The 24,712-nt window shown below is 46.4% G+C and overlaps 1 long non-coding RNA gene across 1 annotated transcript; it reads right to left on the reverse strand.

The window, feature by feature from the left end:
- Positions 1–2,534: 2,534 nt before the first annotated feature.
- LOC131273996 (uncharacterized) lies at positions 2,535–23,788 on the reverse strand. The gene is made up of 4 exons (XR_011646162.1): positions 23,389–23,788; positions 10,891–11,041; positions 10,650–10,771; positions 2,535–8,237 (listed from the first exon to the last, which is right to left on the reverse strand). It is a non-coding gene; the product is annotated as an uncharacterized lncRNA (long non-coding RNA).
- Positions 23,789–24,712: the final 924 nt, after the last annotated feature.

The following is a 24,712-nucleotide window of genomic DNA, read 5'->3' on the forward strand; positions in this document are numbered from 1 at the left end:
GTGTATGATCAAAAGGAAGGATAAGATTATATATTTCCTCCCTTCTTCATCAGGTTTTAAGGGTAGTCTGTCATCTATAGGCCCAGGAAACACATGCGTTTCATTCACAAATATAGGAAATGATTGGTCTCTCCATGTTTCTCCGTGGTCGGGATGTACAACAAAGGGCTTACAGTTTGATTGTCTACCTAACAAATATTAGTGGTAGAAAGAATGGGGACCTCAAATCCTTCTCCTTTTACCCATGAGACTGTAAGGGAACTTCCAGAGAATTTGGTTCCTCTGGGGAGATAAGTCACAGAGGATCAGGCTGTGCCAGTGTCCACTAGAAATGTAATTTTTTTATGACATGGGCCCACCGTTAGATGTACTAAAGGCTCCCAGTGGGCTTTAGAAGTGAGGAGCCTCAGACCCCCCGAATGCTCAAAATTCATGAGGGGAATTACCGGACTCTCTTTCATTAAACTCCGGCAATCCCTTTTGAAATGACCCATCCTCCCAGTCAGAGCACCCTGCAGAGCCTTGCATTCTCCTTGTCCCCTTATCTAAATAAGACCAAGTTGCATCTTTATCTTGCCTCTGCCTATTCCCTCCCTGACCCATCTCCAGTCTTTTTCTTACCATTTGATCGACTTTGCTAATCACCACCTTTGCTTTCTGTTTCTGCTTTTCCTTCTCTCTTCTTACAAACACTTTCTGGGATTCTCTCAATAACTCTTCCAATGGCTTATCCATCCATCCTTCTTTTTTCTGAATCTTCTTCTGAATGTCAGGCCAAGACCCTTTTACATAGCTGACTTTTAACATTCCCTGAGCCACAGGATCTTCAGGGTCCATCCCTGAATATTTCCTCACTTGGTCCCTCAATCGTTGCAGGTAAGCAGAGGGCATTTCATCCTTCTCCTGGGCTACTTCAAAGGCCTTCTTCAAGTTTTGAGATTTGGGTATGGCCAATTTGATCCCCTGTATAATGAGGTCTCTAAAATCCTTCATTTGTGTTCTGTCACCCAGGTCATTATGATCCCAATTAGGGTCTGTGTTTGGGAACTTCTGTTCTCTTGCCATCACCCCCTGTCCAGGTGGATGCTGCCATTCCCACTCCTTCATAGCTGCCCTCCACACCATTCCTCTTTCTTCTCCCGTAAAGAGGATATTCAGTATGGACATAAGTTCAGGCCAGGTGTATAATCTAGGACCCAGGAATTGATCTACTTGTTCAGCCAGCCCCACTGGATCTTCCATTAGAGATTTCATCTCCTCCTTGAAGTTCCTTACTTCAGTACTTGTCACTGGGGCATTGACATAGTCAATCTCCCCTGGCCCCATTGGGACTTCTCTCAGCGGATACAACGGCTGAATGGAGTTTTGTTTTTTCACTCTCTTCTCCTCAGATGCTCTGGCGAATGGAAAACTGTGTATATCTTTCTTACACTCTTCCAGTTCTTTCCTCAGCTGTTGGTGGGTTGTAACCGGTAAGGCTGTTGACCCTGCTTGATTCTCCAGTTCCCAAGGTTTTAGAATGGGTTCTATTGGGCCCTCCATGTCTAATGACCCTTTTCCTGGGAGGGGAGGGGGAACATGTGGAGGAGGGAGATTAGACAGGGGGTCCCAGGCTTTAGTTTCTACAGCTTTTGTTTCTGCAGCCTTAGTTTCTGCAGTCTTAGTTTCTGCAAGCTTAGTCTTGGAGCCTGGATTTTCAGCTTTCATAGGATAGAAAGTGGCCCCCTTTCCCTTTAACCAGCACATGGCATAGTCAGACTCTTCTTTGGAGAAGGGTATTTTTCCATTAACATACAGTACAAGGTCAGCACAAAGCCAATCCTCATCTGACCCATATTTTGGCCAGAATACACCAGGCAGTAAAATATTTTCCTTGGTCCAGATACAACAGCAGTATTGAATCATTTTCTTCTTGTCTTTTCCCTTGGTCCAATCACTATCGGTCCAATGCCTTAACATCCTCCCTAGTGGAGTATCTGGAGGAATGTCTCTGGGGGATCCTGCACATACCCCCTTCTGCTTTTTCCTAGTTGACCGACTCCCTCTATTTCCCATTCTGAATCTTGTCTGGGTCTCTTTCTTTTGAATCTTTTGCTTTGTCCGTCTCTGGCCCTTTCCCTCAAGGGAGAAGGGAAATGCGAATCGGGACTCTGCACTCACTTCCCACCGTATGTCACAATTCTCAGGCACACACAGTGAACCTCAGACTCATTAGAAGTCCCATCCACCAAGGTAATATTTAATAGCCTTTCTTGTTACCTTGGTCCATGCATGGAGTCACCTGGCCAACGAGAGGAAGATTTTCCCTTCCCTTTTTCTGGTCCACAATTGGCAGATCTAAGCGTCTGTTCTTGGGCCTCTTGGCTGCAAGAAGTGGGGCCACTGCCGGTGGAGTCCAAGACCACTTAAACAGTGGGGCGTGCCTTCTCGTCGTCCACTCCAGGGGTCTGCTCCCTGAAGGCTCAGAATCCCAGATGAGCCCCCAAACCTGTTGGAAAAAAATCTTCTTCTGGAAGAAAATAAGGCTCACCCGATTGTGGAGAAGAAAAGAATTTATTCTCAATCTTGCAAGAAGGGGCGCACAACCAGAAAACGTGGCTGGCGCACCAAGCAAACAAAAATGCCACAATTTATAGCCCTAAGCCTAGCACGCAAGCCCTTCCTCTGTTTCTCCAGATTGGATACTTCAGAAGTGACAGCCTATCCGAGAAGATCTAACTTGCCCGCGCAAAAGTTTGTGATTCACCGCTTCCGTCATCACATTCCAACCATTTTAGTTTTTACCTGCTCCTCTTTGCCAAATAAGGAATGGAATTTAGTGCTGAATTGGTATTGACTTAGGTCTTTCTTGGGCATTTTTTGACTGCCTATAGTACTGGCTTCAGCTGATTTCCTTTCTTCCTGCTTAACATGGGAGTGGGAGACTGAGGCAGTAGGCTGCCAGGTTACATTAAAAAATATTTTCTTCCTTTATGTGAAAACTAATCTAATCTTTGTTTCTTACATTATGGAATGACTACAAGCCAAGGCCAGCAGGAAGTAGTTACAGAAAAGAGAGCATCGCCCTTCATCACCTCTTTAAGACAAAAGTATAAACCCTTTAAGGGTAAAATAAAATTAATAGATGGATCTGGCACCACAGGAAATGCAGGTAAATGCCAGTGGCCCCCAGGCTATGGGTGGGAGGATGTTTATCTCTTTGTAGATAAAACTAAGTTGTGCCTGAGGGACAGTGAGAAGTGCAGCCCTGCCCTTGATAATCATGGCAACCACTCCAGTCCTGGGAAACAATTTAGCAATGCAAACTCTATATACATACCAGTCAGTCCAGAGAGATTCTCAAAATAGGGATGCCGAATCTTAAATAAAATTAAACTTTGCTTCAAGGGGAAATAAAATATAGCCTGTGCTTGAATTCAAAATTATCTAATTCTGTATCCAACTATGCCTAGAAATTCAATTAAGTAAGATAGGCCCTTTAGACTTTGAATGTTCAGAAAGGATGTGTATTCAAAGTTGCATCCAGAGGGAATTTGGGCTATATGTTAATTCAAAACCTTTATGCTAACTCAAAACCTATCTGGTACTCAGGCAAACACTTAACAAAGAAAGTCATTTTTTTTTTCCATAAAATCACCATGTGACTCTCCACCCTGTGCAAAAGGAACTTGAAAATCTTGTTGCAGCTCGGGTTGCAGTCCTGAGTCCTGCTGGCCTTACTGAAATATTTTTCCTTCCCAAGATCATTCCAGAGTACTGGCCTTTCTATATGCAAATAATTGAATCTCTCTCCACTTCTACAACAGTAAGTGGAAAAAAAAAAAAAAAGAAAGCAATGACTAAACTATCAGGAATTCAAATCCAGCAACATACTAAGAGAATAATATACCATAACCAAAGAGGTTGCTACTCAAGAAACTCAAGGACAATTCATCATTAGGAAACTATTAATGTGATCAATATGTTCACAGAGTAAGGGATAATGATGAGTATTTTGATAGACATTGAAAAACCACTTGTACAATTCAACATTCAATCCTAATTTTAAAAATACACTCTTGTTGATTTGGAACTGAAGGGAATTTTCTTTACTTTATAAGGGGTAATTATCCAAAACCAACAACAAGCAATAAACAATAGTGCAAAACCAGAAACAGTCACATTAGTGGAAGGAAGGAGACAGGAAGGTCTGCTATCACTCCTTCCAGGCAACACTGTTCTGGAAGCTTTACCAATGCAACAACAAAAGGAAAAGGAAAAGGTCTAAATTCTGGAACAGAACATGGTTATTATTATTGGCATAGAATTTCATTTACACAGAAAACTCAATGCAATTATCTAGAAACAAATAGGAGAATGAATAAGAATTATGATGTCTATATTGGTTAAAGTGGCTGCATATGAGATAGACAAACTTCAATGCCATTCCCTAGTATCCTAATATCTTATGAGAAAATATCATGAACTTCCACTTAAAAGGGCTAGATTAAATATGTACATTCGTAGCTGCTTCCTCCCAGAAACAATTATAATGACAGTAAAGGAATAAAGAAGAGAATAGCCCATAAGGAAGTAGACAGTGGAAGAGGAATTAACAGAAGACAAGAAATGGCAACAAAAGTTTGGAGGCTAGCAATGGGTAAATGAATGGTAAGTGATTTAGCAGTAATGGGGGGAGTGAGTAAAAAGTGGGACAATCCATGCTATAGAACACTGGCAAGCTCACAACTCACAAGTATTCATTACCTCTAAAGGCAGGGTAGGCTGAAAACAGGAAAACTGTTTATAAGAGTTTTATGGAGACCATTGAGACATACCCATCCACTCCTCTACCTCCCGTAACCAGGCATTAGCCCCTTATAGAAGAGAAAGGAGGTTTATAACAGGAGAGGTTTGCACAGCCAGGCTGAAAGCAGAGGGATTCAGGAGACATCTCTATACCAAATGGTAAAATGCTGTGTCTCCTTACCCCACTAGGCCAGTAGAAGACTGGCAGCTGAGCTTCTATCTTTCTAGCAAAAGACTGGAGGACTCCTTTGTGATGAAACTGACAGACTTCAGAAAAAGGAGCAATAAAGAAAAACATGTAGGAATGTTCCAGCCAGCCAACTGTGGTCCTTCAGTGAAATTCAGCAGTCACCAAGACCTGGCCAAAAACAGAGGTAGAAATTTTAGAAAAAGCCAGAGGGGCTTGCCCCAGGTGATAACAAAACATAAAGATATAACAATGAAAACAGTGTGGCTCCAATAAAGGAAAAGTGAGCTCAGTGAAATGCAGTCAAGAATCCAGAAACAAGCTCATACATTTCATATTAGATAGAGTTGGTGTTGGAGAAAAACAATGCTCACTGGGACACGGAGACTGATATGACCACAGGCAGAAAATTTACTGAGGAGCTCTCCCATCAGAAGGGGTCTGAAGAACAGACTTGAGCCCCAAAACCACCATGGTGGGGGTCTGAAGAGAGACTTCAGCCCACTCCTAGAAGGGGGGGAATTGAATTTTTGAATTGATACGGAACTTTCCTAGGTGGGGAAATGATGGTCAGTGGGAGAGGGTTGAGGGACCCAGTGAGGTGCAGGGGCCAATGGGGAGCCCTAGAAGTGAAAAATTTCCCTTGTATGGCTAGAGGGTAGTGGGATAGGGAGTTAGGCTTTCTTGGAAAGATGGAGCACTGGCTGTTTCTTAGATCTGTAGGGAGTAAAGGGTTTCTTTATCTCCCTTTGACATGCAGGCACTGAAGGTTTCCATCTCCCTCTGATATGCACACAGCCAAGATCTCTGTCTCCCTTACTCCTGCCTCTACCTGGTTTCTTTGTTTAAACTGCAGGGAAGTGCAATATCCTTAGACATATAGGCTTATGAGGGAGGGGTAGCCTTTCCCCAGTGCATATGATGGTAACTGAGCTACAGCTTGTTAATTACTGCAAACCATTAACACTTGGCTTACCAATTGAGTGAAGAACAGGTTATGATTTAATATTTGAGCAAAAGTAGATGACTATCTCACAATAGTCTCAAAAACAAATTCCAGGTGATTAACCATATAAAGGTAAAAATAAACAAATATAGGTACTAGAATATAGCAAAGTGTTATTTCAATCCTGGCACAGAAGAGGAGTTTCTAAGATTGATTTAAAAAAAATCGAAAAAGCCATAAAGTAAAAGATTGATAAACATGAGTACCATAGAATTAAGTTTCTGTTCAAGAAAAGTTATCATCAAAGACAAAATTAGCACTTCTGGTTATGGTGGAATAATTCAACTAGCCCTTTTGCTGCAAGCAATGAGGGAACTGGACAAAATACATGAAATAATTGTTTTTAGATATTGAACAGGCAGAGCAAAACTGAGACAAGGAAGCCTTCCAACCCCCTGTGTTTCTTCCTGGAGGCTCTTTTTGGATGAGGTCATGCAAGAAGGGGCTTTTCAAATGGGGCATGACAGTCTCACTGAGCTGAGGGAAGGTCCAAGTGGGATGGGAGCTTCAGGAGACTGAAAGCAGAGGAAGTTTACGGAGGAGGAACACTGCAGAGGCTTGTCTCCAGAATTCTGCATAGTGTTCCCTGTGCATGTACACAATGGCTATAAGAGATAAACAAGCAAAAGCCAAGGGGAGGAGCTAGAATCTGGAAGTCTATGGAAGCTGCAAGACAAAGGAGAGGGCATCTTCAAAAGATCAGAAAGTCAAGCAACCTGAGAATTGTCAGCCAGCCAGAGTGCTGCTGACCCCGGGAGGAAGCAAGTCTTCTAACCCCTGATACTAGAACTAGTTAGAAGTTCAAAATGCTGATGCATCTGCTTCCTCACGAGCCTTTTACCTCGACAAGGTGAGAATGTCACCTTAGTTCAACCCCAGTTTTTATCCTACTCAGAATTCTGCCTTAAGCAATGGAAACAAGGAACTGATTTAGGGAGAGCATAGCCAATTTTCCTGAGAGTGTATTCAAGACTGTTGTGTTTGGAACAAAGAATGATCCTTCTTTAATCAGAATAAAGTATCATGTCCTAACAGAGATGTGCAATGTCTGCATCAACAATAATGAAATGGAAACAAGAAAAATTCCATTTTCAGTAAGGACCCAAATGTTTTTCCATGTCTTTTTAATAAAGAAAAATGGAACCAAAAAAATTAACAAGCCAAGGGCTTTCATTCATTCAAGTGTTTACTGAGGACCTGCTGTGTGACAGCCTGTGCTGGTTGTGGAGGTGGACACTGAGGAGCGCACCAGGGCACACCATTGGTCCCCCTGCTTATGTGGGACAATGTCTTGAAGTGGGATCAGAACTAGTATCTAGGTTCTCAGCTTCCTCTCAAGAAAGAATTCAAGGACAAGCCACAAATTAATCAGGCAAGCAAAGAATTTAATGGGGTTGAGGAAAGAGAAGGAAAGTATACCTGCAGGGATGCAGGCAAGGGGGGGAAATGCAAAGTTCTACCATGGGGTCCGTGATTTATGGGGGTACAGGACTCCAGGTGTGCCCTGATTGGCATACTTGAGACACAGCAGGGGAACTCTACTAGGTGATCCGATTCCCTTAATGGGTTAGGGGCTGGGTTAGGGGATGCTGGTGGGGGGTGATTGGCTTCTGGCTGCTGTCCACGAGCTCTGCAGGCTGTGCTGACTGCCGGTGATCGGCCTCTGGTCTCTGTCAATGAAGCAAGAGGTAACCTGAAAGTGGGTGGGGTGGGGGTGCTGCCCCCCTTGCCCTGTCCCTCTTTCCGCCATGTGATGAGGTTGCCTCCTGATCACAGAGCCGCTGGGTGTGTGCTGTGTGCTGTAAGCTGCAGGGTGTGTGCTTGTTAGCTGCCCCTTCCTAATTTGCCCCTGTGCTCAGCACATTCATGCTAGCCAGCAGGCCAGTGCCTCAGTTTCTCTTGCCAGGTTTATTAGGTTTTTCTACCCTTCCTCCTTAGGTCCCTATCTATCCTGCCTCCAAAGGGTTAAACAACAGTTCAAGGCAGGACACCCAGGAGGCCAAGTGGAAGCCCCAGAGAGCAAGCAGAGGCCAGTGGCTCCCAGGCAGTACGGAGGAGGCCCAGAGCTGGCCACCAGGAGGGACCCCCCCCCGCTCTGCTCTGCACTCAGGCCACATCGTGACCCACGGATTTCTTGCAGACCCACTGGTAGGTGCATCACAGTATATGTCATTCCACGTCTGCTGAGTATGGACACAGTCCTCCATGGGCCCGTTCCTGTGCTGCCAGTTGTCCAGCTGCTCCTTGCTCAAAAACCTGGAAATAGAGGGACGTTATTCAGCTAGACATAGACAGTGGTCCTTGTCCCTGCTGTGGCACATGGAGCTAAACTGACGCGGCTCCCCAGTCCCCTTGCAGCCCCAGAACAGGGACAGAGCTGCGATGCCTGCGGACCTGGGTCTGCTGAGGACATCCTGAGTCACTGATGATCCAAGGATGGGGAGGGTGTCTGTGAGGCGGCAAGTTGGGGAGAAGAGAGGGGAGGGGTCTTTCCTTTCAACTTCCACCCCAGAACTCGCACTTCCCTGCAGAGCTGGACCCCTCCCTGCACCTTCCCTGGTGTGTCCAGGGTCGAAGCAGCAGCCAGGGCCCCTCGGGGAGGCCCAGCATCCCGTAACATGACTTTTCCTACCTAGTCCCATCCCTGGATACGAGGTGTGCTGTCCTGGGACAACATCTGGCCAGAGCTTCTCAGGATGCTTTACAAAGCAGCACGGCCTTTTTCACACCCACACAACAGTCTCAGGAGCACCCTGTGGCCTGGGCGGTCATGTCAACTGAAATGACCAGAGCTAGTGAGGTCTTTTGTTAATAACCTTGACACATCTTGATGCTGACCCCCACCAGATGGCCACCCTGGGCATCGATGGCCTTGGTGCTCCTCAAATCGAATGTGAGTGCCTGGCCTTCCCAGAAAGCCTGGGTCTCCTGCTCACATGCCCTCCACAGCCATGGGATTGACTGACATTAAAATCGAGATTGATCTGTACCTGTGGACAAGGGGGTGTGTGTGGGGGTGCCGGTGCCACCCGGGCGCTGCACACTGGCCCTGTCTGCTCTCAGTACAGAAATTCCCAGGCAAGCATGAACAGATAACAGCAGAAAACAGTGCTGGAATGCGGGACTCGGCGGTTTTGCACAGGAAGCTTTCAGACATGTTGTTTCCTCTAATCTTCTCAAAGTTGGGACAAAACTGAACTAACGAGATGAGCTGGGTGCTTCAGAAAGTGCAAAAGTTACTAGTGAACCCTATTCTCCTCTATCAGGAGAAACAATAGAAATTTATGAAGTTGCTGCAGAAAATCCAGGACTTGTCAACAAATCTTGTTACCCAGGTGGTAACAAGAAGACACTGGGGAAGTGAACTTGGCCCAGTGGATAGCGCATCTGCCTACCCCATGGGAGGTCTGTGGTTCAAAAACTAGGCCTCCTTGACCCGTGTGGAGCTGGTCTATGCACAGTGCTGATGTGCGCAAGGAGTGCCGTGGCTCACAGGGGTGCCCCCACGAGGGGAGTCCCATGCCCAAGGAGTGCGCCCTATAAGGAGAGCCGCCCAGCACGAAAGTGCAGCCTGCCCAGGAATGGCACGGCACACACAGAAAGTTGATGCAGCAAGATGACACAACAAAAAGAAACAAAAAAACAAAAACAACAACAAGAAATCACAGCAAATAGACACAGAGAATAGACAACTGGGGCGGGGGGAGAGAGAAATAAATAAAATAAAAAATAAATCTTCAAAAAAAAAAAGATACTGAGTAAATCTTCAGAAATTGTTCAATGAAGGAATGGAGCAGCATTTGAGAAATATGTAACATCTATTTAGGAATGAAAATAAACTAATCTGAAGCAACTTAATCCAGAATAGTTATTTTAAATTGTGGTCGATAGAGGTTTAAAATGGCAACTTGTAGTAATATCAATGGAAAAGCTACATGTTGCAGCTATACTACTGAAATAAACTTTCAAATGATTGCAGATAAAACATAATACAGGGTGTTTCTTTTTTTTCACAGCACTCTGCGACATAGGCTACAGTCTAGTTATTATATTCAGAATTCACAAAATGACCTGAAAATAAAAGCTACTTCTAAAAATTATGTAATTCAAGGGTAACATTGTTATCATAAACCTTCTATAATAGTGTAACTATTGCTTAATATCCTACTAATGAAACATTTAACTTCATTTTAAAAAGTCAAGATTCTGGAAGTGGCTGTGGCTCAATCAGTTGAGCTTCCATCTACCATATGGGAGGCCCTGGGTTCATGTCTCAGGGCCTCCTTGTGAAGGCAGCCTCGCCCGCACATCCCCGAGAGCCACTGGCCTGCAAGTGCTATGTAGAGCCGACTCAGCAAGGTGACACAGCAAAAAGGGAGACAAGTAGAAACACAGAAAAGCACGCAGCAAATGGACACAGAGAGCACACAACAAGCAAGCCTCAAGGATGCGGTGGGATAAATTCAAAAATGAGTAGAGAGACACAGAAGAATGCACAGCAAATAGACACAGAGAGCAGATGGCAAGCAAGCCTCAAGCAGGGGGGGGGATAAAAAAAAATCAAGATTGATGACAGGAGAGGAAGCCCAAAGGGACCTGAGGGGCTGAGGGAAAAGCATGCTCCCTCATGCTCTCAGAGTGCCGCCCCGCCACCCGCCTCTGACATACCCTGCTGCTGACATCTGTCGACCTCCGGGAATCTCCCTCAGTCACTGAGGACAGTGGGGTTTGTTGTCCAGGTTTCTGCCTCCAGTGCAAGATGCTCAGAGGAATTCAGTATTTGTTACCACCTGACAGGAGACATGAAGGTTATGGGCTGTGCCCTCCCCTAGAGGAGGAAGGTCAAAGCACCAAAGTCCCTTGTCACTCACCAACCCTGTCAGAACCACCCCAAGCCCCCAGCTCTGACCTGCTCTTCCTCAGAGGTCACCGATGCCAGGTGAGCTCCTTGGGACACACAGAACTGCTCAGCCTCCTCCAAGACTTCTTGACATCAGAAAAGTAATGCAAGCTCCCCCTGAAGAACTTCCAGCCTTGAAGGAGCAGTCAGAGAAGCTGAGCTGCAGCAGAGGTGGGAGGAGAGACAACCAGGGCTGATGGCGGATGTCCCAGAGCTGGCCTCCCTGAACCCGCCAGCGGCTGGCCACTGAGGCCCACGCCCTTGAGGCTCGGTTCCCCAAGGGCAAGTGCTGCTGAGACCATGCCCCTGTCCCACTACCCAATTCCCCAGGGAGCTGCAGCTCAAGACTCCTGGCTCAGTACTCCTGGGACACTCGGCTCTGCTACCCAGAAAAACTCTCTGCTGAGACATGTGCTTTCTGACCATGTCACTTTATTTCCCATCTCATTACTGCCACCATGCAGTCTCCATCTCAATTCCCACCATCTCTCGAGGACGTTGTCCATCCATCCAGAGTCTCCCTTACTTCCTTGACTTGATCTCCATCCACTCTGGCTGCCCACACCCAGGACTGTCCCAGGACTTCCTCATCACCTGCTCTACCTGCCCTCACAGGTGTCACACACTAAGAGCTCATCCTGTCACCAGGAGCTCCAAGTCTCAGCTCTTTCCTCACTCCATGTCACCACATCCTGCTCTTTAGTATCATCTCTACCGCAGCTATTGAAATGGAGCCACAACACTCATTTCTTCATTCATATCTTCAACATTCATACATTCATTGTTCGACATTCCTCAGCTTCTGTGAGCCAGGGACTGTTATAAAAAGACCAATAAGACACGATTCATGCCCTCGAGGAATTTACAGTCTTGTGAAATGAGACAGATGTAAGAAGGGGATGGAAGATGCACTAATTAAATGCCACGTGCAGGTTAGAATAGAGGCATGAAAGGGGGTGTCGTCTCTGTCACCTGGGCTGGGGGGGGGCTTAGCAAGTGAATCTGGGATGAGATGTTCCTTGAGATGAGTCATAAAAAAAACTGAGGGGGTGGGGAATGGGAAATTAATACTCAGTTGTTAGATAGTTCCCATTTGGGGCCAAGGAAAACTTCTAGCCAGAAAAGATGATGATGGTAGCACAATATTGTGAATGTACATACTGAAAGAGTTAAAATGGGAGCTTTTATGTTATGTATATGTTACCACAGTAAAAAATTTTTAAGGAAACAGAACTGTAAAATACAAAGTGTGAAGCCTACTCTAAACTATGGACTATAGTTAATCATATGATTATAATAATGTTGGTTCATCAATTGTAACAAATGACCCACTAAGGGAAAACATTAATCATGGGCAAAGCTCTCTACCTTCTGCAGGATTTTTCTCTAAGCCTACAACTATTGTAACATTTTTTAAAAATTTTTAATCAGAAAAACACTTAAAAAAAAAAAACTGAAGAAGAGTTTGCCAGGGGATCATTTCCAAGAAAAGCCTTCCAGACAGGGGAAATGGCAGTTGCAAAGGCAGGCAGGCACAAAAGGGCATGGCACGAGCTGATCTGTGCAAAACCTGGGGTGTGGCCGGCATTCAAGGGGTGGGAGAGGAGCGTGGTTGGCTTCCAGCACTACATCTTATGCCTGTAAGAAGGAATTTGGATTTTTCCCTGTGAGCAATGGGAGGCCCTAAAGGGTTTAATGATTGGCGCAGATTTGCACTGTAAATATTTCAGCATGGTGCAATGTGCAGGATCAACAAGAAAAAAAGACCATCCTGCTTGGGCCAGAAACATCCATCAGAACCCAACTGCAAAGATCTCAGGGAGAGACAGACCATGGGGACCAAGCGTTCTCAAAGTGCATTCCCTGGATGAGCAGCATGGCACCTCCTGGGAACTGGGTAGAAATGCCCCTTCTCAGGCCCAGCGCAGACCTGCTTTTTCAGAAATTGTATCTGAACAGTCTGAGTTTTAACAAAGCCACATGTGATTCTTATGCTCTCTGACGCCTCAGAACCAGTCGTCCAAACCAGGGCTGGCTAAATTATAGCCCATCAGCAGCCTCTTTTTATAAATTGTGTCACTGGAGCAACCACGCCGATTCATTTACACGTTCTCTTCGGCTGCTTCAGCAGTGCAAGATGACAGTGCTGAGGAGCTATGACAGAGACTGTGGCCCACACGTCTCAATTTTACTATTTGGCCCCTTAAGGAATAGTTAAAGTAATGATACTCCACCCTGACTGTCCATGTTTTAAGACTTCCTGGTGCTCAGGCTGCATCCCAACCAAAAGAAATCAGATTTCTGTACATGAGTCCCAGGCATGTACTTGGGTGACTCCAACGTGCAGCCAGGATGGAGCACCTCTCAGTCCATACTAAAGCAGGAGGGCAGCAGTGGGGCTCGAGGAGAGGCAGGAAGGAGGAAAGACTTCCAGGCACTGGTCTGCATGGCCAGTGATTCCTTAGACTTGACTGGAAACAGAGGCAAAGAGCAGGGGCTTGGCACTGCCTGACAAGTCCTCAATTGTCAGACCCCATCTCTCCAGCAGCTTCTCCCAACCATCCCTTCTCTCCCCCAGCTCCCTACAGGCATCCTCCTCCTTAGCAAGTGACCTCCTATGCCACCCAGAAACAGATGTGGTTAACAGCAGCTCTCGCAGTCTCGTGTTCCCACATCTGCACAGTAGGGTGCTCACCAAATTCCACACCTGCTCCCTTCCCAGCCTCAGAGATTCAAGTACCATCCCAACCCTCTTCAAGGCCAGTCACTCATCGTGCATTTCACTCTCCTCCCTCTCTCCTCCCCTATCTTCAACATCCACCTCTTTGCTGTTTCCTTTCTGTAAACCCCAGGTGAAGCCTGTCTGAATCTGGAGACACTCTCTCAAGTTTACCAAAATATTAGTGGGGGTTTGGGGGAGGGTTCACTTGGAAGTCATGCAAATTTTCATGGCAATACAGATGCTTGTTTTCTCATCTTGCAATTTTTCCATATTTTCCACACTGTTTATAATAGAAACATGTTTTAATGGAGAAATAGATGATGTGCATTGTTTTTTACTGTTCCGCTCATCTCTCCTTCGCTCTCAGCTACGTTCCTTGACAGACTCATGTACCTGATTAATTCATGCCCAATAACCATGATCTGCTTCCACCAAAACTTCATTTATGACTTTTGAATTGCCCAGCATCAGTGGATGCTTTTCATTTCTTATTTTACATGGCCTCTCTGGCATGTGCCAGAACTGACCACTCCCGTCTTAAAATTCTCTCCTCTTTTGGCTTTCCCACATGCACATCTCCCAATTCCCCTGTCCTCAGTTGGTTCACACACATCTTTCCCTTCTTGCCTCCTGAAGGTTGATTCCTGGCCCCATTCTCAGCCCTCTTCTGCATTTTGCCTCATGCAAACCCCACCACTCCCACTGCTGCAATGAGAACCCACATACCCGGGGCACCCAAGCCTGTGTCTGCAGCCCTGGCCTTTCTCCTCAACTCCAGACAGCCTGCAGGCGATGTCCACTTGGATGTCCCCCAAAGCACCACAGTCAGCATGTACAAATCTTGCTGCGAGGAGGAATTCCTCCTTAATTCCTCAGTTGGGGACCCTCGACGGCCACCCAAGTCAGAATCTCAGGGTTCTCCTTAAAACCCTTCAGTGCCCCCACATTTTCTGGAGGATAAAGGCCAAGCTCACTCACAGGCCTTCCATTCTAGCATGTGTCTCTCCAGTCCTGTGCACCCCTCTAGCCCAGTGTTTTTCAAATTGTAATCACCGACCCATTAGTGTGTCATAAAATTGGTTTATCAGTTTTGACAAGCTTTGCTCCTTTTTTTAAAGAATAGAATATAAAATGTCAGAGTGAATTCATGCAGTAAAGATTTTACTTTTTGAAACTTGCATAGATAGATTACATAGATGATTAGATAGATAGATGACAGATAAGTAGATTTCCTTCCCCCCTTCCACAAAAGTTTCCTTCTCACCTTTCTTGTTGCATCCGCCCTCTCAGTTCCCAGTACTTGTTTCTAACTTAATACCTCTGTCACCAATCCATATGACTTTGCTTACAGGTCTGTCTCCATCTTGCATCTTGTAACCTTCTCAAGAGCAGGCATCATGTCTTATTCATCTTTAACCCCTGACACATGGGAGATGTTCATGAAAGTTTTGTCAGACACATGCTCGAATGCTGCCTACTAGTTTAAGTGCGTTACCTGTGTTGATTCACTTGATCCTCCCTGTGAATCAAATCCTATTGCCTCATTTTGCAAGTGATACTCAGGAAAGGTAAGCAACTTGTTCTGGTTCACACCATTTGTGATAGCTGGAAGTCACAAACAGGTTGTCTACTCCCACAAGCACACTCTACCATTACCACACACCTCATCACAAAGATCCAGTTTCCCAAAGGAGAAATTTTGTGGAGAGATTATAAGCCACCTGAGAGCAAGGACATAGCTTCTCAGGTCTTCTGTGCTACTGCCGGGGCACAGAGGAAGTGTGTTTATTGGATTTATTCTCTCTCCACCACCCTTGCCCTTTCCTGGATGGGACTCATGCTTGAGGCTAAAGAGGCTAACGTCCCAGCAACTCTGCCCTCTCCAGGGTGGACCCTCCCTACCACTTACTTTGGTGCCTTTGTAGCTGATCCTGTGAAGCACAGGCTGCACAGAGGGTCTCCGGGCTGTTCTGCTGCTCCTGGATTTTCACATGTAGCCTGTTGATATTACTCACATTAACTTGTAGCCTGTGGATCTCAGCATGTGCCTCCTGCAGTCTGTTCTCTCACATGTGGGTCTGGGAATTTAAGGCAGCACCCTTCATTCCTTGTTTTAGGGTCTCTAACTCTCCCCTGGCATTTTCCAACTCTGCTCTTACTCCTGGGAGCTCAGCTTCTGTCTGCTCCATGCCGCCCTTTTCCATTTGGGTCTGGGCAATGGCAGTTTCCAAATCTCTTTTCAACAACTGAATCACTTCACCAGCCCTGTCCAACCGACCTCTTAATAACTGGATCTCAAAAATTGTGTTGTGTACACTGCCTTTTATAAAGGGCTGGGTCTGGGAATTGAAAGCACTTGCATTTCCCAGACCTCCTCAGAGCCTCTGGATCTCGTATTTGGGCCCTTCCAAACTGCTGCTTAACACCTGGTGCTGGGTCCTTAAAACACTGCCACTCCCCAGATTGCCTTTCTAAAGGTAGGTCTGAACACTGGCATTTTGTAAACTCATATTTGTGTAGTGTAAACCTGCCTTTAACACATGAATTTCAGTGGTGGCATTTTCTAGGCCTTGGCTTAACATGTGGAGTGCAAAGCTGGTGTTTTCTGAACTGCTTTGTAAGAAATCTTGGGTCTGGGAATTCAATGGGTTTGCCTCTTCCAGAGCTTTCTGTAGTCCCTGGATCTCAGCATCAGCCCCCTCCAAGGAATTCCTTAACATCTAGGTCTAGATATTGCAGGTGCCAGCATCCTCTACAACTCCTTTGACCATCCGGATGTCAGCACTGGTTTTTTCCAGGTGGCCGCTGAGCATCTGGATCTGGGAACAGACATTGTCCACCTTGTACTTCAGCATCTGCATCTCCACAGCCCAGGTGCTAGAATGCTCTTTACACAGCTGGAGAGCTTCCTGTACATCAGCCACCCTGGCAAAACAGTAGGAATCTTCAGGGGAGGAAATGCAGAGGTCAGCCAAAGAGGCCCATTTCAAAGGGAAGCATATAGATCTACCAGCATGTTCTAAAGATTTCCATGGAGAGATGCCTACACCACGGCCTGTGGCCTTCTTGACCCTGGACCAAACAATAGCCAAAGACCTAATTAGCCATCACACATGAACTAAAGGGCCCAAAGGATAGAAATTCTTGTTTACTGTAAACTAGCTACACCCCCACGCACTAGGAGTCATGCAGATGAGATTGGATTCTTCTGCCATTGTAAATGAACTTCAAAATAACTCATTATATAATTTAGAGCTGTTGAAGTTTAATTCCACACAAATTTCACCATTACAAGAGTCATTGAGAAAAACATATGAATAAGGCCCATGTTTAGTCCTGAGCTATATTTGTACACCAACCATTGAGCCTCTTGATTCATCATCGTTACTCCTTGAAACCATGTAGACACAAACATAAATTTTCTGATTACGAATTCCAGGGGGGAAAAAAACCACAGGAACAAAATAGGTGCTCCTGTCAGAAGGCCCCTGTTCAATCCACAGTGCTATGATGGGGGGGTGCCACACCTTCAGGTCACCCGGGGCCTCTGAGCTGAAATTGCCTCTGAAAGGGCTGGGCACCCCTACAGAAAACAGAGGACAAGAGTCCCTTCAGAGCAATTTGGGGATATGAGAGCCCTGAGTGAGAGATCTTGGCCACCAGGGCCGTTCAAGGAAACTGCAGCCGTTCCTCTGCAGGGTCTTTCCCAGCAAGCCCACCTGCCACTGCCCCTGGTCTTGCCATCACCCTTGGCTCTCCTCATGAGCAAGGACTCAATTTCACACATCCATGGTCACCGCCTGGTTCCATCCTACCCTCAGGATCCATGCCCTATTCCTCAAGCCCTGGCTAGGGGAGGTGTGAGACCACCTGGCCTTTGGAGGTGTGAGAACAGAACAGGAAGTCAGGGTTGATCTTCAACAAAGAAGCAAAGGCAATTCAGTGGAGAAAACATAATCCTTTCAAGAGATGGCCCTGGAACAATTGAATAGTAATATCCAAACAAATAAAAATGAACTTTAGGGAAGCAGACTTGGCCCAACAGATAGGGTGACCACCTACCACATGGGAGGTCCTCGTCAAACCCCGGGCCTCCTTGACCTGTGTCGAGCTGACACATGCGCAGTGCTCATGGGCACAAGGAGTGCCGTGCCATGTAGAGGAGCACCAAGCTCAAGGAGTGTGCCCTGTAAGGAGAGCCACCCAGCATGAAAGAAAGTGCAGCCTGCCCTGGAGTGGCACTGCAACAAGGAGAGCTGACAGAAGAAGATGACACAAGAAAAAGAAACTCAGATTCCCAGTGCAGCTGATAAGGATGGAATCAATCACAAAAGAACACGCAGCAACTGGACACAGAGATAAGAAAACTGCGGTAGGGGGGTGGGGGTGGAATAAATAAATAAATTAAATTAATCTTTTAAAAAATTAACTTCAATCCACACCTCACACCTTTACACAAACACTAACTCAAAATGAAACATTGACCTAAACTTTAAAATTTCTGGAAGAAAATGGGAGAATATCTTCATGACCTCGGGCAAGGCAAGCAGACTGAGAGAAGATATTTGCAAATCACACATTTGAGAAAGGACTTGTGTCTAGAATGCATAAAGAACTCTCAATATTCAACAAGATGACACACTCATTTTTTATTTAGACAAGAGTTTGAATGGATAAATTTTTTTTCAGTGACGTATTTAACTATACGAAGTAAAATGCTCAAAATCATTAGTAATTAGAGAAATGCAAACTAAAACCACTATGAGATATCACTCCTACCTACTTATTAGCCAGGCTGAAATGAAAAAGACCCATCATCCCAAGTGTTGAAAAGGATGTGAAGGAGAAGAAACTCTCATCTCCGTGGGTGGGACTACGAATCCTACAAACATTTTGCAACTTGACAGTTTCTTAAAAAGTTAAACATGCACATACCCTATGACCCAGCCATTCTACTCCTAGGTGTTTACCCATGATAAAATAAAGATTATTCAATAAAAGGACTTATAGATGAATGTTCACAGCACCTTTATTTGAAATAAAAAACTGGAAACAATCCAAATTCTGTCAACAACTAAGTGGGTAAGTCGTGGCGTAGCCATTAAATGGATCACTGATCAGCAATAAAAAGGAATGAACTACTGTGCATGCCACGGCATGAGTGAAACTCAGGATAGTTATGCTGAGTGAAGAAGCCAGAGAAGAAAAAAAAGAGTATGTCCAGTCAATCCCTTATATGTCTATAAGGAGAAAATGCGAACTAATCCACAGAGACAGAAAGTTAGAGCCGTAGTTGCCTGGGGAGGAGGGAAAACTGAGCAGAGGGATTACAAAGGGTTACAAACTATGGTGCAGGTAGGGCAGGTGGTGAATGTGTTCAGCATCTTGATTGTGGTGATGGTTTCATGGGTGTACACATATCAAAACATATTAGACTGTGCACTTTATGTGCAGTTTGAGATGCACATTATACTTATAGCTACATTAAAAAGAAAAAGATTATGCCTTCCTCTAAAGAGGTCAGACCCACTGAGGGGCCTGGGGATGGCAGGGGAGAGGGTTGTCCTGGGTTCTGGGCCTCCCGACACCGGCTCCCTTCCCGCCCTCCCTCCCTTCCACCATGGTTACTCACTGTCTGGTTCCACAGGTGGTGGCCAGGTGGTGTCTCCCAGGTGGGACTGAAACTTCTGGAATGAGGGATCTGCCTGTGTCTGTAGAACTGAAAGACCCCACTCCTGGGTCAACACCACCTCTCAGCCTGGGGCTTGGGGGACACGGTGCACACACCCCCTAGCGGTTGGATTCCAGAAGGAGGGAGTTGGCTCCAAGCCCCTTTCAGGGTCTTCCCTCACGCGCTTTGGCTCTCCTTATGGGGCGCACTCCTTCCTCATGGGGCTCCCCTATGCAGGGACACCCTGAATGGCAGGGCACTCCTTGCGTGCATCTGGACTGCACATGGGCCAGCTCCACACGGGTCAAGGAGGCCCAAGGTTTGAACTACGGACCCCCCATGTGGTAGACGGACGCCCTATCCAGTGGGTCAAGTCCGCTTCCCTTTTCTAAGTTTTGACTTTGGTAATACTGACACACACCACACAAAATATGTTGTACAGGAAAATATTAACTTCAAATATGTATTTACTCCATGAAGGTAATCTCATGCCATAATGAAAACCACTATGAAACCATCCTGGAATGACCACACAAATGGTATCAGTACATATTAATGAAAATAGTGATAGGTAAGATATAGTGAACCTTACATATGTTCTACACTTCTCACACATAACTTATTAATCTGCTCATTAATCATGAAATACTGATTTACCAGAAACTAATCTCCACATTAGAAGTGAAACTGAAGAATAGAAAAGTTGAATCACTTGCCCAAAGTCTCACAGCTAGTGAGGAGAAAGCAGGCTCTGAAGCCAGGCAGTCTGGCTCCCCTAAACCATTACACCAAACCACCTGCCTCAAGCTACTGGATGCAAGGTCGGTTTTGCAGCATTACTAGACCTGCATTACATGGAGATCTAACCCATTACTACGGAAACCAGCAACAGAAACTTTTTCATTATGCTTTTACTACAAAACCTGCTGCTGGTAAATTATTGCAACTTTCATTCACGTGAAGATAGAATTGGCATAAGACAGCTCCTTTCTTTGCTGATAGGGCAGTGGTCACCAGGTGCAGCCTGTGCAAGCCTGGGCACCTCCTCTCCCCTTCACCCTTGCCAGTGAGCCAAGGTCACCAGGTCTGCCCCTGGCTCAACCTGGAAAATAAGCAGCAAATAGAGGCCCCAGCGTCTGTTTTAGGCTTGCCATCAGGGTGATTGAAATGAAGCCACTAATTTGAGAGAATTCACAGACCCCTCGGTAGACATATTCTCAGAACCAGAAAGGGGCTGAGAGCTGCTGCCCAATCTGATGGTGCTGCAGGAGGGTAGCGTGTGCTCGTGGAGAGGGACACTATTAAAAAATGACCCTGTGAAACTAATCCTTACATCTGACAAGGAAATGACATGTACCATGCTTGGAAAAAGCATGGTCTTGGAATCAGGAATGGTTGTGCTTCCCTTAGGAAGTGTGTCTTTTGGGTTTTCATCTTCTGGAACATGGTACATTTTTTGTCTCCCTTCATAGCTATTATCACAGTGTATAATTAGAGGATCATTAGAGAGATTTCCTGATGAATGTCTGAAGTGCTATCTGAAGAGACAGTCTGTTTTCTGCCCTATTAAGTGCCATTAGGATCTCTGTCTGCTTCACTGTACTTCTCACAGAACTTGGCACAGTAGGCCCTCACCAAATGTCTGTTGAATAAGTGAGTGCATGAGTCAATGAATAAATAAAACATGAACAACGGACTGGTCAATTTCCTTTTTTGTGTGCGCTGCTACAAAATTTACAGTTGAATGATTCCTGTATAACATAACAAGTGAAGAGGATCTTATCCTTGTGTTTTTGTATTAGCCTCCTTCTTAATACTATTTTGTGTCTCTACACTTAATTTCCTTCTTTCTTTTGCATCTTCTTAGTCTGCCTTGCTATATTTTATGAATCCCTATAGACTGCCTTAAAGCCCTTTAGAACAAAGTGATAAATAGATGTTTGCCAAGGTCTTACATATATATTTAAAGTCTTCACAATAAAACCTCTGCCAAACATTTGATCATCTGTGAGCTCTTAAGAAGAGTTGAGGGGAAGCGGACTTGATCCAGGGGTTAGGGCTTCTGCCTAACACATGGGAGGTCCTGGTTGAAACCTTGGGTCTCTTTGATCCGTGTGGAGCTGGCCATGTGCAGTACTGATGCGTGCAAGGAGGGCCCTGCCACGCAGGGGTGTCCTCCATGTAGGGAAGCCCCACGTGCAAGGAGTGGGCCTTGTAAGGAGAGCCTCCCAGTGCAAAAGAAAGTGCAGCCTGCCCAAGAATGGCGGCACACACATGGAGAGCTGGCACAAGAAGATGATGCAAGAAAAAGAAACACAGATTCCCAGTGCTGCTGCTAAGGATAGAAGCAGTCACAGAAGAACACACAGGGAAGGGCAGAGAGAGCAGAAAACTGGGGGCAGGGGAGGTGAGAAGGGGGAAAAAAGAAATGAAAAATAAAATCTTAAAAAAAAAAAAAAAAAGAATAGTTGAGGTTTGGTAGGTCCAGCACTATGCTAATTCTTGGAGCAAATTTGCTCCAAGCCTAGAAACTACATGTGGTGTGTCATTTCAGTCACTTGTGTGTATTGTGTATGTGACAAGCCCTTTTATAGGAGATCTAGGCAACCTAGTATCTAAGAACCAACATAGAGTTATGGATTTTGGGCCAAAAAGGATCTCACTTTAGAGGATTCCCAAATATATGGACATCCTAATAGACAGTTTGCTTTCACTTGTGCCCTATTTGGAGGGGGAATGGAGACTGGGGGCAGTGAGGCGGGCTGGGCAAGATCCTGGTCTGGCATTGAGAAGAGTCTGCTCACATTACAAAAAAGAAGGCAGGGCAGCATGAAGTAAAACTATTAACAAATAACTTCAACCCCTTTTTAAAATCTCTACTATAAATTATTTACGTGCTAGTGGGAGGAGATACTTTCAAGTCTGAAATTCTACAATTACTATCTTTAGCCATATCACTTCAAATCTTGACCAAGTACTTTCCCTTAAAACAATTTCAAAATCCCATGATGAGAACACCTCACGCTGCACAAGTTAAACATTTCATATCCTCCAACCTGAGAAGAGCTGAGTGCGCACCCCCAGTGCATTTGCTTCTGTTCGGAGGCCAGACCAGCGCTCCTTAGGGGTTAGTCAGGAGACACAGAACGTCCATTTATGAAACTGAAGTTTGGTTTCTATTATTTATTAGGCTCATTTGAGTCAGTTAAATCTTAGACGACAAACTGGAAGAGGAGGGAGGAGTGGGTGTAAAGAAACACATGACCAATAGTCATATGTTGTAGATAAATGACAGTTTTGGGAAGAATTGGATAGGGTGTGGGCTGGAGTTTTTTCTTTTTTAGGGGATGGAGATTAGGATCCAGAAGAAAAAAGGCAAGACAATAGGCCAGACCAGAGCGCCTGCTCAGCACCCTAAAGCTGCCTGCCCTTCCCATCCCCCTCCTGCCCCACCCCCAACACCAGGTACTGAGGTCTGGATATGAAAACCAGCAGACCTGGACCTGGACTCCCCGCTGCCTCCCTGGATGGAGGAGGGGAGGGAGGCAGGGAAAGCAAGGAAAGGAGATGGAAGCTGAGATGAACAGACTGTCAAGACCTCCTCAGGGACTGTGAGGTTTTTTGTTTCCCTCCAACGTGGTTGAGTTGCACAAAAATCCAAATCCACTGAATGGTCACCTGCCAGCTCCCTTTATCAAAATGCTGGTGGCTGCAGACCTCGCGCTTGCTCACCAGCAGCTGCAACCGCTCTGCGATGCCCGCTGGGCCCCAAGGGAGCGCGCCCAGGGCGGAGGCCAAGCAGGAAGGCAGGGACCCAGAGGAAAGCCCCACCAGGCAGATGTCGTTCTCCAGACAAACCGGCCCACGGCCCCCCATGCGCAGACCAGCGCCTGGCAGCCCCGATTTCTAAAAAGCCTCCAATGTTACATGAGCAGAAATCAGTAGGTGTGAAATACATACTCTTTCGCTGGGAAGAAATGTAGTACGGATGCGAACAAAATCAGAGAGGGCACTCCTCTGTCTGGACCCAGCAGCTCTGGGAAGGGGAGGGATGCCGGAACGCTCGGGAATTCCATGAAAATTAACAAAACCAAGGCAAGCCTAAGGGTCTTACCTCCTGCGCGGCATCGCAGCCATCTCTGGTCTTCGCTGTAGGATTCTCCTCTAAGTCAGCTGAATAAATCCACCCAGCTAACCTGCAGGACAATATTTCCTACCCCTCCTGCAGTCCCGCGCTGGTCAGAGCGGCCGAAAGGGTTTCTCTACCCACATCTGCCTGAAATCCCCCAGACATGCGCTGCTTCTTCCGGTCAGTGGGGATCACAGACAACAGAGGCTGCTGCTCCTTGACAAAGTTTTCCTTCCAGCGCCTCCCTTACAGCGCTGCCATCAGAACTAAATCCATCTCCCACCCCGGGCTGCGAGGACGCGGGCTCCTCCCCGTGCGCGCTGACGACAGCCCGCGCCCCGGCGCCTGCACAGCCTCCTCTAGCGGCCACGGGGCGGGCGCCGGGAGGGCGGGGCTGCAGTGCCCGCCCCGCGCTGCCGCAGTCCCGGGCCCCCGCGGGCAGCTCCCCTGCTCTCACGCCCACCTTCACCCACTAGGGAGCCCCTCACAGCAGCCCAGAGCTAATAGCAGTAACTTACCAGCGGGAAATCTGAATCCTCCCTGGGGTGAAAAAAGAAGCCTCACTTAGAAGGTTTTTGTCCAGGAAGTAGGTACATCTTGCCTTGAGAAGTAACGCTGTTAGTGATTTTCATAGGAATTTTGGACCGTTTAAGTTCAAAGCCAAGATTACCCCTATACTAATTCTGATTCCATTTTCAACTAGGACAAAAATCTTTGTCTTGCTGAGCCCTCTGGGGTTATGGGACTTGTCCAGCTCCCTAAATTCTAGTTACTAACTCGCCTCACCCCTTCATCCTCGGTGACCTCCCTCTCCTCAAGAAAAGGTGTGTAGTGAGGAGGAAACTGGATGCGGAGCCAGGACACCTGGTTGCAGTCTGAGTCCTGCCATTAATTCGCTGTGTGCCCTTGATAAAGCCAGGACCTCTCTGGGTCTCATCTTCAACCGGAAAATGACACTGTACCTAAAAAGGCAGCTTCGGGGTCTAATACTTGCTGGCAGTGTTTCTCAAGAGTGCCCTCGAGGAGCAGGATATCATGGGTACCTTGGATGTTAGACCCCCAGGCCCTCTACCAGCTCCTCATATTCCCCTCTGTCAACATTCCCTCTAAGGGGCTGGAAGGCTGTGTCTGCAGGGCAAGCCCCTGTCACGGCCTCCAGATCGTCGCCCCCCAAGGATCTGAGCCACCACAGCCCTCAGACCCCACCATGGGGCCTGCCCGAGCTCAGTCTCTGGAGTGAGCCCAGGAACTGAAGTTTGGAAACAAGCAGCCCACGTGACCCCTTTGCACACTGACCAAGAGAACCCAC

This window comes from Dasypus novemcinctus, chromosome 17, assembly GCF_030445035.2.
Source record: "Dasypus novemcinctus isolate mDasNov1 chromosome 17, mDasNov1.1.hap2, whole genome shotgun sequence".
Lineage (NCBI taxonomy): Eukaryota > Metazoa > Chordata > Mammalia > Cingulata > Dasypodidae > Dasypus > Dasypus novemcinctus.